This window comes from Spermophilus citellus, assembly GCF_964194105.1.
Source record: "Spermophilus citellus genome assembly, chromosome: 2".
Taxonomy (NCBI): Eukaryota; Metazoa; Chordata; class Mammalia; order Rodentia; family Sciuridae; genus Spermophilus; species Spermophilus citellus.
Genome location: NC_138183.1, coordinates 189,699,959 through 189,712,803, shown reverse-complemented (window position 1 = coordinate 189,712,803; position 12,845 = coordinate 189,699,959). Strand labels below are relative to the sequence as shown.

The 12,845-nt window shown below is 38.8% G+C and overlaps 1 protein-coding gene across 3 annotated transcripts in view; it reads right to left on the bottom strand.

The window, feature by feature from the left end:
* The window catches only part of GAB2 (GRB2 associated binding protein 2), a 189,056-nt gene that overhangs the window by 65,829 nt on the left and 110,382 nt on the right, over positions 1-12,845 (bottom strand). The gene's annotated exons all lie outside the window — the stretch shown is intronic.

The window sequence follows — 12,845 nt, the reverse complement described above, 5'->3', positions numbered from 1 at the left end:
CCCTCTCTCACTCTCTCTTTAAAAAAATATATAATTTAAAAGGACTGGGGTGGGTATAGCTTAGTGGTAGATGCCCCTGGATTCAATCCTTAGTACAGAAAAAAACATTTTTTTTTTGGACACAAGGTCTTGCTAAATTGCCCAGGCTGGCCCTGAACTTGTAGTCCTGTCTCAGTCTCCACTAGAGCTAGGATTATAGATGCACATCACTGTGCTTCAATTTCAAAACTTGTTTTAGGTCCTCAAATATCAGGTTAAGAATGGAGACCCCTGGACCTACTGCTTGCTCACAGTCTACATTTCCATTTCAGATTTCCCCAGAGTTTCAAAAATGAAGGATGATTTTAAAAATGCACATTAGTGCAGCATTTCACTGTGGAAACAATCTCATTACCAAAAAATAGGATGTGGAATTCCTGTTTTAGATGGGGAACCCCACTAAGGTATGGTAAGTTAAAGCAATGATGTGAACAGCAAGTAGTGGAAAAGTAAGTTTCCTAACTTCCTACAATGTGCTTTTTATCAAATTATGATGTCTTAGAGAAATGCTTCTAAAACTTCTTTGAATCTCGTAACTTCAAGGACCTTTTTTTTCCCACTGCAATATATATATCTCTAGGACTTACAATACCAAGCACTCAACTGAATGAATAAACTCCTTATATCATGCCATACTATAGAATCTAAAGCGTAGTTACATATTCTCTTATGCTATGTTCTACATCTCTTCAATAAGACTAAGTAATCTGTGAGCAGACACCACACAGAGCGGTAAAAAGATTATTTATACTGGAGAACTTTATTTACACTGGTGAGTGAATGCTTTTCCACCAACATGCTGCATGATTTTTGACTAAATCTTTTACCTCTTTGGATCTTGCCTTATCTACATAATGAGAATCATTATCACCAACTTCACCATCCACCTGACCTACCACATGGGGTCTTTATTATGCAAATACAACTAAAGCACTCTGCATACAAACCCAAAGCAACACAAATGCCAGGATTTAATTGTTATCACAATTCTTTAGACCCCAAGGTATCTATACTCCACTGATTCTACCACTTTTGCACCCTTGCCTTTTTTCACTGCCTTCATTTCTCTCCTATCCAACTTTGGTCTCTGATCCATCACTATAATCATTTCCTTGCTTCTTTCTCCACTTCTCTTATCTGGCAAAACTAGAACCTCTGGCTTAATCTAATGCTCTGTCTATCCCACTTGCTCCCAATGCAGCTATAGATTTCTCTCTTTACATCTCCAAAATCTCTACTCCTTATTTCATAAGAAAAATACAGGCAATCAAGAAGAAACTCACATATCCTCAATCCCCACATTTACCAATCTGCCTGCTAATGTAGCCATGTTTTCTGTTTCTAGAGCAGAGACAGTTCATCCATTTATGGCCAACCTTCTATTTGTGCACATCCTCTCACATACATAGGAATTTCACTTAACAACTGCTCCCTCTCCATAATGATTAATTTCCCTTCGTACTAGGATGATTCCCATGAAGATACCAATTTCTCCCATCTTAGAGAAAAAAAAATGCTGACTTAATCCCATATTCCTCTCCAACTATGATTGTTTTCTATTACTCTTTACAATTAAAACTTAATAGAGCTTTCTATTATACTACTCATTTTTATTTCCTCTCCCATTTGAAAGCCCTCTAATCAAGCTCTGTTGTCCCCAACCACCATCACCACTGAAATAGCTCCTCAAAGATCTCAAAGATTTCAATACTGCTAAATCAACTCTTGGGCCTTCACTTGATTTCTCAGGAACATCTGATAGCAGTTTATTATTCTGTCCTTCACGAAACACTTTCTTCAGTTGGCTTCATCACTTATTCTCAATTCTCCTTCTATTTTTCTAGCACTGTTTTTCAAACTCCAGTGCTGGTTCTTCCGCTTCTCCCTAATCTCTAAGCACTGAGATGGCCCGATGCTTAGTTGTACAATTCATTATCTTCTACACCCACTCAAGTTGTTTTATTCAGTTGAACAGCTTTAAAACCATCTAAATGTTGAAATTCCTAAATTTGTATTTCTAGCCCAGACCCATCTGCTGAACTCAAATCTTATATCCAACTTTTCATTAACAGGCATCTCAAACTGTGTTAAAAACCAAGCTTCTTATATTCTCTAGACCATTTCCTCCTGCAATCTCTCCTATCATAGTTACAGCAATGCCAGCTTTCCAGTTGCTCAGACCAAAAATCTTGATGTCATAGTTGCTTCTTTCCTTTCATACTCCACATTTCAATTCATTGGCAAATCAGTTTAAATAATTCAAAATATATCCAAAAGCTGATCATGTCTCTCCACCTCCACTGCTGTTCACTTGGTATCATTCACCATTTTGCAGTCTTCCTGTTTCTCCCCTTCCATCCTGCAATCTATTTCCAACATAGAAGCCAGAAAGCAAGATGTAAATCAGAATGCCATTTCTCTGTACAAAGTCTCCAATGGCTATCCATCTACTCAGAATAAAAGTCTCATCCTCACAATGGCCTACATCTGTGCTATAGTCTGGATCTGAAATGTTCTCCAGGTGTCCCCACGTGTTAAAAGCTTGTTCTGCAGTCCATCATGCTATGATGAAGTATGGAGCCTTTGAGAAGGGGGGCCAAGTGGGAGGTTTTAGATTGAAAGGGTGAAGTTTCTAAGCTGCAAAGCCTGAATTAAAATGTAAAAGACCGGGCATTGTAAAGTTTCTAAGCTGCAAAGCCTGAATTAAAAAGTGAAAGACCAGGTATTGTTAAGTTCCTCTGCTACACCCAGAACCTGAAATTCCTGAGATAGTTAAGACAACGCCCTACTGGCCATTTAGCCTAGGGCCCTGTGCAGTTTGTCCCGTAAGCATACAGGGCCCGCACCAATCAGTTTGAATGTGTACCCTGCTTAGGAGTGACCAATCACCCCCGCCCAACCTGTTCCCGCGAATGAATGTGCTAATCATGTATGAGAGTTGTTGTTCAATTTTCCCGTGCCTCATGCTGATTTGTTCTGATGTATGCAAAGCCCCAGCTCTCCCCAAAAAGTGTACTTAAGCACTGCTTAGCCTCTGCTCTGGGCTCTGGGCTGCTCTATCTTCCTGAGTGAGCCTGGAGCCTCAGCGCGCTGAATCAGGATCCTCAATAAAAATCCCCTTATGTTTATTGCATGAAGCCGGTCTCTTGTGGTCTCTTCCTCCAACGTTTCGCCGGTCCCTTACAATCACAGACTGGAAGACTCAACATAGTTCTTCTCCTCAAATTGATGTATTGGCTTGTTACAAGTCTTATCAAATTCCAGCAAGAATTTTTGTAGAGGTCAGACAAGATTAGAAAGACAAAGGAAGGAAGTACAATAGCTAAAACAAGTATGAAAAAGAAAAATAAAATGGGAGGAATCAATAAACCATATTTTAAGACTCATTATATATAGTAATGAAGACTAAGTAATAAAGAGAACCCAGAATTAGATCCATACAATGTGCCCAACTGTTTTTTGTTTTGGTACTGGGAATTGAACCAGTGGCACTTTACCACTGAGCTACATCCCCAGCCTTTTTTAATTTTTATTTTGAGACAGGATCTCACTAAGTTGCTTGGGGCTTTGCTAAATTGCTGAGTCTGGCTTTGAATTTGTAATCCTCCTGCCTCAATTTCCAGAGTTGCTGGGATTACATTCTGGGCTCGCCCAACTGATTTTTGACAGCTTTTGCAACAAAAGGTTGCAGAAGCAGTTGAGTGATAAGAGGAGGGGTGGGAGAACATGTCAATCTAAGTTTCCCACCTTATATAAAAACTAACTGGAGATATGTCATAGACTTAAATGTAAAATGTAAAACTATATAATATTTAGAAAAATTGGTGGAAATCTTTGTTTTTTCATGACAAATCAACAAGCTTCTTCCATAGCATTCAGTTTTTTTTTAAAAAAAGCATAAATTTTGCTGAGTGCTTTGGGGGACAAAGACAAGACAGAAGATTCAAATATTTCCTTGGAATGAATTACAATATTTATAAAGTTGCAAGAAGATGAGATATTAATACATATCCCTAACATAAAAAGTGAATTTTTCTAAGTACCAAAAAAAAAAAAAAAAGAGACATAATATGTTATTAGACCACTGAAACTCAAACTTAAAGGGACGGAGTCAAGAAAGAAGGGAGGGCTGGGGATGTGGCTCAAGCAGTAGCGTGCTCGCCTGGCATGCGTGCGGCCCGGGTTCGATCCTCAGCACCACAAACCAACAAAGATGTTGTGTCCGCAGAGAACTAAAAAATAGATATTAAAAATTCTCTCTCTCTCTCCTCTTTCACTCTCTCTTTAAAAAAAAAAAGAAGGGAGAAAAAGGGAAGGGAAAAGGGAATAGTGAAGGGGAGAGGCAGGGAGAGAGGGAAAAGGAGAGGGAGGAGAAATAAGAGAGAGAGAGAGGAATGATTATGAACAATGAGTAAAGTAGGGTTTGCTGTATGGTTTTGAAAAGGACTTTTTTAAAAAAAGAACACACAGTATGACTAAGACCTGGGCACTGGAAAAAAATAAGAAAGTTTCAGAGAATGTGAAATAGTCTCTCTGGAAAGGTGGAAAGGAAAGAGTTTGGAGGTCCTGGAAAGCCTCCAATGTCCCCCTAAGAAGTTTTGTCCCTTCTTTATTAGTAATCAGGAGACACTGAAGAGTACAGACCAATGGAGATATATTAAATGTTACTGTGCTCTCCATTTTCAGTGAGGAAGACAAACCAGAGAAAGGAAAAATAAGAGACAAGAAAACTAGGAAACTTGCAATATTCAACAATTGTAAGAAAAGATGATGGTCTAAATGAGAACAGCAATAATGGAGACAGAGAGGGGAAGACATGCAAAGTCAATGTACCTAACAAGAGGGCTTAAGAAAGTATATGCAGCATGGAGCCTGTTGTCAATAAAATTACAACACAGAATTTGTGTCTAGAATCAAGGGTATGCTGCCACTTTCTCTGATGAAACAGAAGTGACTATTTTCCTTGTGTACCCAAATCGTGTCAGAAAACAAAACATTTCACAATCATTCAGACCACAGAGGCACAAATATGGGTACATATGTCCTGAAAGTTGCATCACTTCTGGCTGTTGAGCTGTTGTGCATGTCACATGAACCTGTCTGTCCTTTGGGTTAGGTCCAAAGATCCCCAAGTGTGCAGAACAAGACTATGGCTTCCTCCTAATGCTCTTGGCACCCAGAAAGCTTAAGTGGGTCCCCATTTAGCTTCACAATGACCAAATTATACTAGGAGTGTTCTGTTCTGTTGGGGTGGTATTGAAGGGACTTGAAGTCCTCTCATGTATGCATTCTGAGGGACTCTGCCTGGGGTCACGATCATAGTGTTCTAGGTGTAGGGCTGCTGGCATGTGGAAGAGCAAGTTGATTTATTTCAGGAGACTCTGCATACTGAAGTTGAACTAGTCTGGTACCAGGAGGGGAATGCTGTGGAAAAGCAAATTCTGACTTTTTTTCCCCCCTAAATAAACCAAGTACTTCCTACAGCAGTGGCCCAAAGCAGATAACTTAGAAACTGGAGAATGTTCAGCACTGGAGATTCTAAAGAGGAGACAGCCTAGGCTAAGGGTTAGCAATTTCTTGTGAACATTTTAGACTTTTTAGGTCACAATCTTTGTCATAACTAATCAATACCATAGTAGTCATCAAAGTAGCCACAGACAATCTGTCAGCAAACCCACATAATTATGTTCCAATTTGTTTGCTGACCTCTGGCTGACCCCTAGGACAAGGGTGGAAGAGGGGTTTGGGGGAGACTATAGAGCAGCTTAAGGAGTGATCAACAGATGGACAGGACACTCAGGTCTCTTCCAACCCTTCAGAGCTTCATGTATTTTTCCCTATGAAAATTTGACATGGGAACACTTCACTTAATCAGATTACTCAGATTCTTGGAATAGAGGGTTGTGTTCTTCTGAATGACCAAGTATTAACTAGAAAGAACCCCTTTTGAGTTTTAGCCCTGAAACTCCAGCCCTGAAACTTCTGCCCTGACTTAGGTTTATACCAAAGATAACAGAACTCTTCTTTGATGACTAAGGACTTTTGTATACCCTCAAATCATCTTTCCAGATGTCAAATCTTATGTGTCCTGTGGCTAAAATTGTAGAAGGGGTAAAGCATTTCTTGGAAGAGGGTTTTGCATAACTCCTAGAAATGGGTGTGTCCTTTTAACTTCCCTCTTTCTGATGAGGGTAAGAAAAAAAAACTGCCAATAAACTAGAGTCCTTTCAAGTGAGGATTATAGTCCATTGGAATCTGACTGATATTACTGAATGATATCAATATATTGAAACTATCAGTCAGATATATTAAGAACATATTAATATGTGTATCTTTAAAACTCTTTGCTTTATTAAAAAATCACCAATAACACACATGCATACACACATTTCTCTTAGTGAGACTCTAAGGTAGTGATGTGGTTTGAATTCCAGCTCTAACAATCTCAAAGATACAGGAGGATTTGACCTGACTTCAGAGTTTCTGATGCAAAATTATATCCTAATATGTTTCAGTGTGAAATACACTAGGCTTGTCTTGTAACCTGTGATAGTTAAGAGTAATGGTTCAGACTCCACAGTTGTCATACACCAGTCACACACGTCCATGGAATAGTCCTAAGTGATGAAGGGTTCTTAAGCTATCTTTCCTTTAGCTACTCTCAACCATATGGACTTAGTATTCTGAGGTGTTAAGATTTGGATACGAGGTATCCCCCCAAAGCTCCGGGATTAACGTAGAAATGTTCACAGGTGAAATGACTGGATTTCGAGAACTGTAATCTAATCAGTCCATCCTAGTTTAAATGGACTGGGTGGCAACAGTAGGCAGGTGGGACATGGCTGGAGAAGGTGGGTCACTGGAAGTGTGCCCTGGAAGGGTTCATCTTCCCTATAGCCCATTTCCCCTTTATCTCTACTGCCCTACTGCCATGCCCTTCTGCCATGATGTTGGTTCCTTACTTTGGACCTAGAACAATGGGATTTGGTGCCCATGGACTAAACATCTGAAACTGTGTACCACAATAAACTTTCTCTGATAAATTGGGCTTGTCAGGTATTTGGATACAATGACACAAAGTTGACTAATACATGAGGGAATTTAAAAGGTGCTTGTCCTGAATACTCACACCATACCATGTGTTTTCTATCCATGATCACATTTAATCCTCAAGCCAGTGCTGCAAGCAAGGTCAATGTGATACCCTTTCACAGGTGAGAAAAATGAGGCTTGAAGAGGCTAAACAACTCACAGAGATCACAGCCCTATGTCTTTTTTGTCCCCTGGATCCAGGATAGGGCCCAGAAAGAGCTTGAGGGAAATCTAGAGCAGATGAATTTCTGACTATGTTTTGAGAAACACTGGCCGCAGAGCGGATGGAAGGTATTCATGTTTACTGTTTTATGGTGGAGGCTGTGGACAATAATAGGACTAGAATCTAAATCTCAGCTCTTAGTCCAAGTTACCTGCAATCCCCAAATGCAAATCCCCTAGTAGATGGCAAGCATGGTTACTTGTTCCTGACTCATTCATCTCAGTAATAAAGTTTCTCCGACTTCAAATGAATCTTATTTGTTCCTAGAACACAGAATGAACTTTACCTAACACAAGACTGTTATATTCTCGGGTCAAGGCTTTTGTATCTCCAGAATTTAGCACAGTATTTGGTAATTGCTTTGTATTATGTAAGCCTTCAATGACAATTATAGCAAAGGAATAAAAGGAAAGGACACCCATTTTTTTTCTCTTTTGTTTAAAAACAAATACACAAAAGCTTTATACCTGCTAGTATAACACCACTCCTGGCTGAGACAGTATACAGACACTATAAAACAAAGGATATTCTGGAAAAGCCCACATTCTTTATAAAAAGCTGATTGCAATGACGGGTAGATCATTGGAGCACAGATTAGGCCACATTGATGGGTTCAGCAATGGGCCCACAATACAAGTCAGCTCAGAGATATTAAGATTCAACTCTAAGATTTTTGTTTGTGTCATTCAAATTAAGCTCTTTCTGTAACTGCACAGAGGATTGTGACATTATTGGCCTGAAGTTGCCGGAACTGCTATTTGGAGCCTAAGAACAGCCAATCCAGAAAGAGCAGAGTTCAAAGATGGATCCTGGGGAAATGTAAGTCCTAAAGCAAGTTAACCCTCGAGCCAGGTTTCCCCTTAGATCATCTGGTTTATGTGACTCAAAATGATTTCTCATTTAAGGCAACCCAGATCACTATCTGATCAATACAAGCTTCAAACATGGGTACTATGCTGAGACCCAGAGCCAGACTTCCCAGACTGGGAAGTCCCTTCCATGTGCCCTGCCATATTTATTATTTGACTCATTTGCTGTTTCCTTAATTCAGTTTCTTTTCCATAGTATTTTTTCCTACTCATACAAAACTTTTCTCTTTTTCCTTCCATCCATTCAATCAACATTTATTAAACCTGTTAGTGACAGGGCCAGCCTTCAGGGCCTCATGATCTATGGAAGGGACAGGCAGGTGCAGTCAACAGGTAACTTGGTACACAGAGGTCAGTGTTTAAATAGTGATATATTCACAATTTGTGGATGATAAGAGGAGAGTACTACTTTGCCTGAGAGGAGTAGGGAAACTTATAACAGAGGTGACACTTGGATTGGGTCTTAAAGGATATGGAGAGTTTTGCTAGTCCAAGAAAAATTTCTAGAGGGAGAACTTTTCAGGTGAAGAGAATAATGAATAGTTGACTCTTATTGTTCCTGATAGTTAAGGTTGTAAAGTTAACACAAACACTGAACCAGTTAATAATTATTCTTCTAGGGAAACAAAGATGTCATTTTTGTGAGCTTCTGGTCACATTTTTTGTCAACTGTTTTAAGTGTGTTTCTGTTCAAAGAAATCTTATTTAGTATGTACATTATTACTGATTAATTAACACTAAACTCATGATCAACGACACTATAAGTCATACTCAAACACAGCTTATCCACACATGTATTTTCTCATTAAGGTACACCCCAGCTTTTTCTTTTGCTTAAACATTCCAGACAGCCCTCAGCATTATGCTTGAGAGTGATTTAAGCAGTGAAATTACAAAAAAAAAAAAAAAAAAAAAAAGGCATGAAAATGCCAAAAACACAGTACTAAGTAGGTCATTTATAGTATGAGAGCTGAAAAGGGCAGAATATTGCCTTGTCCCATGTCAGTGGGAAACATGCATATCAGGTGACTCAAATTTTCCACTTCTCTGTATATGCACATGGTCTGTGGTTGACCATGAAAACACAGTGCCTCAGTTCACTTGACCAGCTATTCCCAAATATCTTTGGCTAGGTAATTTATACACAACATAAATGTACTTTGCACAGATCTGGAGGCTGGAGGCTGGCAGTCTAAGATCAAGACACCAGCATATCTGGTGTCTGGTGAAGGCCCTGTTCATAATAAATGTATTCTCACATGATCAATGGGGGCCAAATGGTTCTACCAATCTCTATTATAAGGGCATGAATCCCAGTCATGAGGGCGGTGAGATGACCTACCCAATCACTGCACAAAGGCCCACCTCTTGATACCAACACATTGGGGATTAGATGTTAATATATGAATTTTGGAGGAACACAAATACTCAGATACCAAAGTATTTCCCAAAAGTATTGACGTGGGGATTATGAATAAATTTCTGTGAGTAGATAAATTTGTGAATACAGAATTTAAGTGAATGTGAAGACTGTACAGGAAGAAGTATGGTATACTCAAACAATAAAGTCAAATTTGGTAAAGCTTGATGGCGAAGTGGGTAAAAAATAGTGTGGAAAGGAAATCACTGACAGGCTCTTTTAAGAAGGGCCTCACATGCTAGGCCAATTGTTGTCAATGCCAAATATTACTATAAATCTCAATATCAATTGAGACTTCAATATCAATTGAGATTTCCCCACAGACATACATTTTTAGTATTTGTTAATAAAGAAAAGTTACTATGAATTCATTAACTCAATTATTAATCACAATATTCACATATTTTTGGGAAAAAGTACAAATTTATAAAAAACACTCATTTACTCCAAAATAAAGCTTTGTGTGAAAGTGTGTGTTTTGTATTAGCATGGAGCATAGAGCATGAAGCATGGGTGGGTTCTTTGTCTCACAAATTCAAAGAATGAAATTCATGGACACAATAGTTGAGAGTAAAGTATCGGAATTTATTTAAGTAATAGAAAGAAGAGCTCCCGAAGCGGGAGGGGTCTCAAGAGAGGGTTGCCAATGGGTGTCTGAGTTTAAATAAATCTATAGGATTGAGGAAATCATCCCCTTACCCAATACTGGCTAAGGCACTCAGTGTCCACCATGTGCTATTTGGTCCAATCAGGTTATTGTACCTTTTTTTGGATAGGGCTTGAGTACTATGAAACAGATGTCTCACTATCAGTTTTTTTCTGCTTACACAGGAATCTGCTTGACCTTGATGAGGCCTGGCTGGTGTCTGTGGTCTCTCAGTTCTGTTACACGGAAACCTGACCTTGGAGGAGGCCCAAATTTCCTGTCTGTCTAACCAACCTCTTTCTTCTGCTTCACCAGCCCACTGTGTGGGAGCTACTGCCACATACTCTTGGGAGCAGCCCAGGTAGAGGGAATGGCTTGTATCAAGGCTGGTGGAGGAAGAGAGTTGGCTTAGGGGAGGACCTGACAAGAGGTCCTGGCTAAAGCACAGTAAGCAAAAAAAAAAAAAAAAAAAAAAAAAAAAAAAAAAAAAGGCAGAGGAAGATTGTGCAGGGTCTTATTGGACATTTTATGAAGCTTAGTTTTTAATCATAAATAGAATATGGCTCCTCGATAGGGGCATAACTAATAAATTGATATGTTGGTGACTGAAGAAATGAGCTTAAGAACAATGTACAAGCTATAGTAAATATCCTGTATGTTTATGTGCACATAAATATATATACAACCACACACATGTGTGTGGGTCGTATAACCATATATGACTTACAAATGCTTAGAAAAGCATTCCAAACTATTTCTCATGGTTCCCTGTCAAGGGAAGTGGATGTAAAAGAGACATGCTTTAAGGGAACTTTTCACATTTTAATCCAGACTTTTGACTCATTGTTGTTTTTGGTACTGGGATTGAACCCAGGGGTGCTCTACCATTCAGTCCTTTTTATTTTTTGAGACAGGGTCTTATTAGGCCTACATTGACCATGAATTTGTAATCCTCCTACTTCAGCCTCCCACGTTACTGGGATTACAGATGTGCACCATCATGCCCAGCACTAATTTTTTTTTTTTTTAATGCAAAGAACATGAGCCAGAATGGTTTCAAGTGTTTTTATATTTATAGTTCTAAAATATCACTCCAGCCTACAGCAACTGAACTGATGTCAGGAAAGAGCACGACAATGGAGTCTGTATAAATTACCACTCATGAAATAATGGTCATTTGGATCAGGACACATATATCAAAGATATACTTCAGAGTCTGAAATGATTAACCCTGATGATGTAGTGGGTATGGAGGGATATAAGTGAAGGAAGAGTAAAGACAGACAACAAGATTTCTAGCTTGAACAAGTAGGTGTGCTGTGTTATACTTACGATGGGGGAGAGAATCACAGCTACATCTTTCTGACAAATCCATTATGGGGCATTCTATCCATTCTTTGCTTCTATCACATCAAAGACAAAGGGGCAAGATGAATTTGACATGTGTGAAGGGGACAGGGTCACATCTGGGAAACCAAAGAACTTTGTATCAGTAATAACATTGACTGAGTTCTATGAGATTGATTCCCAAAAGACCAAGTTGACCTTTCTGCAGAGGAATCAAAATCCATTAGTAGAATTACCTCTCCCATTGACAAAGAAACAAATGAGCTCTTTCAGCCCTTCGCATTCTGGAAAAACAAAGTTCAATCCATTGAAGGACCTTGCTTTCATGTCCTTGAACGCTCTGATTTAAGATATATTTAAAGCATGGAATTAAGCAAAGGTTATAAGAGAAAAACCTAAGCAAAGATGGACAAAGAATAGATAAATAATGCCCACAAACACAAACCATTTCCTTTCCTCTAGAACAAAGGCTTCTTTCTTATTCACCCCTTCCTCCAAGAACTGGTTCCATATTTTCTTAAATACAATCTGTGTTCCTTCCTTGCTTAAACTCTTTCATTAACTCACAACTGTCTTCACCTGGTAATTAAATTTTAGTGTGCACCAGAATCACTGAGACGTCTTTTCAAATGCATTCTTAGGTCCCAGTCTCAACAGAGATTCAGACTCAGCAGGTCTAGAATGGAGTTCAGGGATATAAACCTCAAATGATTCTATTACAGAATGTCCTAGAATACCATTTGGAGAAACTCTGCACTAAATTGTGGTGGTTCATATAATGTGGTCTTGACTTAGTAAGAATAAATGGAAAAGAAGTTTGGAGATTTGGTTGTACTTCTAGCTGTCTCTGGTATGTGAAGTCACTGGGCAGTCACTCATCTGTTTTCTATCATTACACATTTTATTTAGTTTTTAGACTATCAGAAATGAAACCATACAGAATGTATTCTTTTGCACCTTTTATGCACAACATGAAGTTTCCATAATTTATGCACACTGCTGAATATGTTAGTGGTTTATTAAATTTCTGAGTAATACAGTATGTTATGGAAATACCATTATTTTCCTTCCCATACTAGGGGGAAAAACACTTCCTGTTCCCGGGCAATGTATACTCATCTATATAAATTACAAATGTTGACTTTGTTGTTTAATTTTAAACATTTTAAGTCCACAAATAAAGACAGAGGGTTAGAAACATCAGGTAGG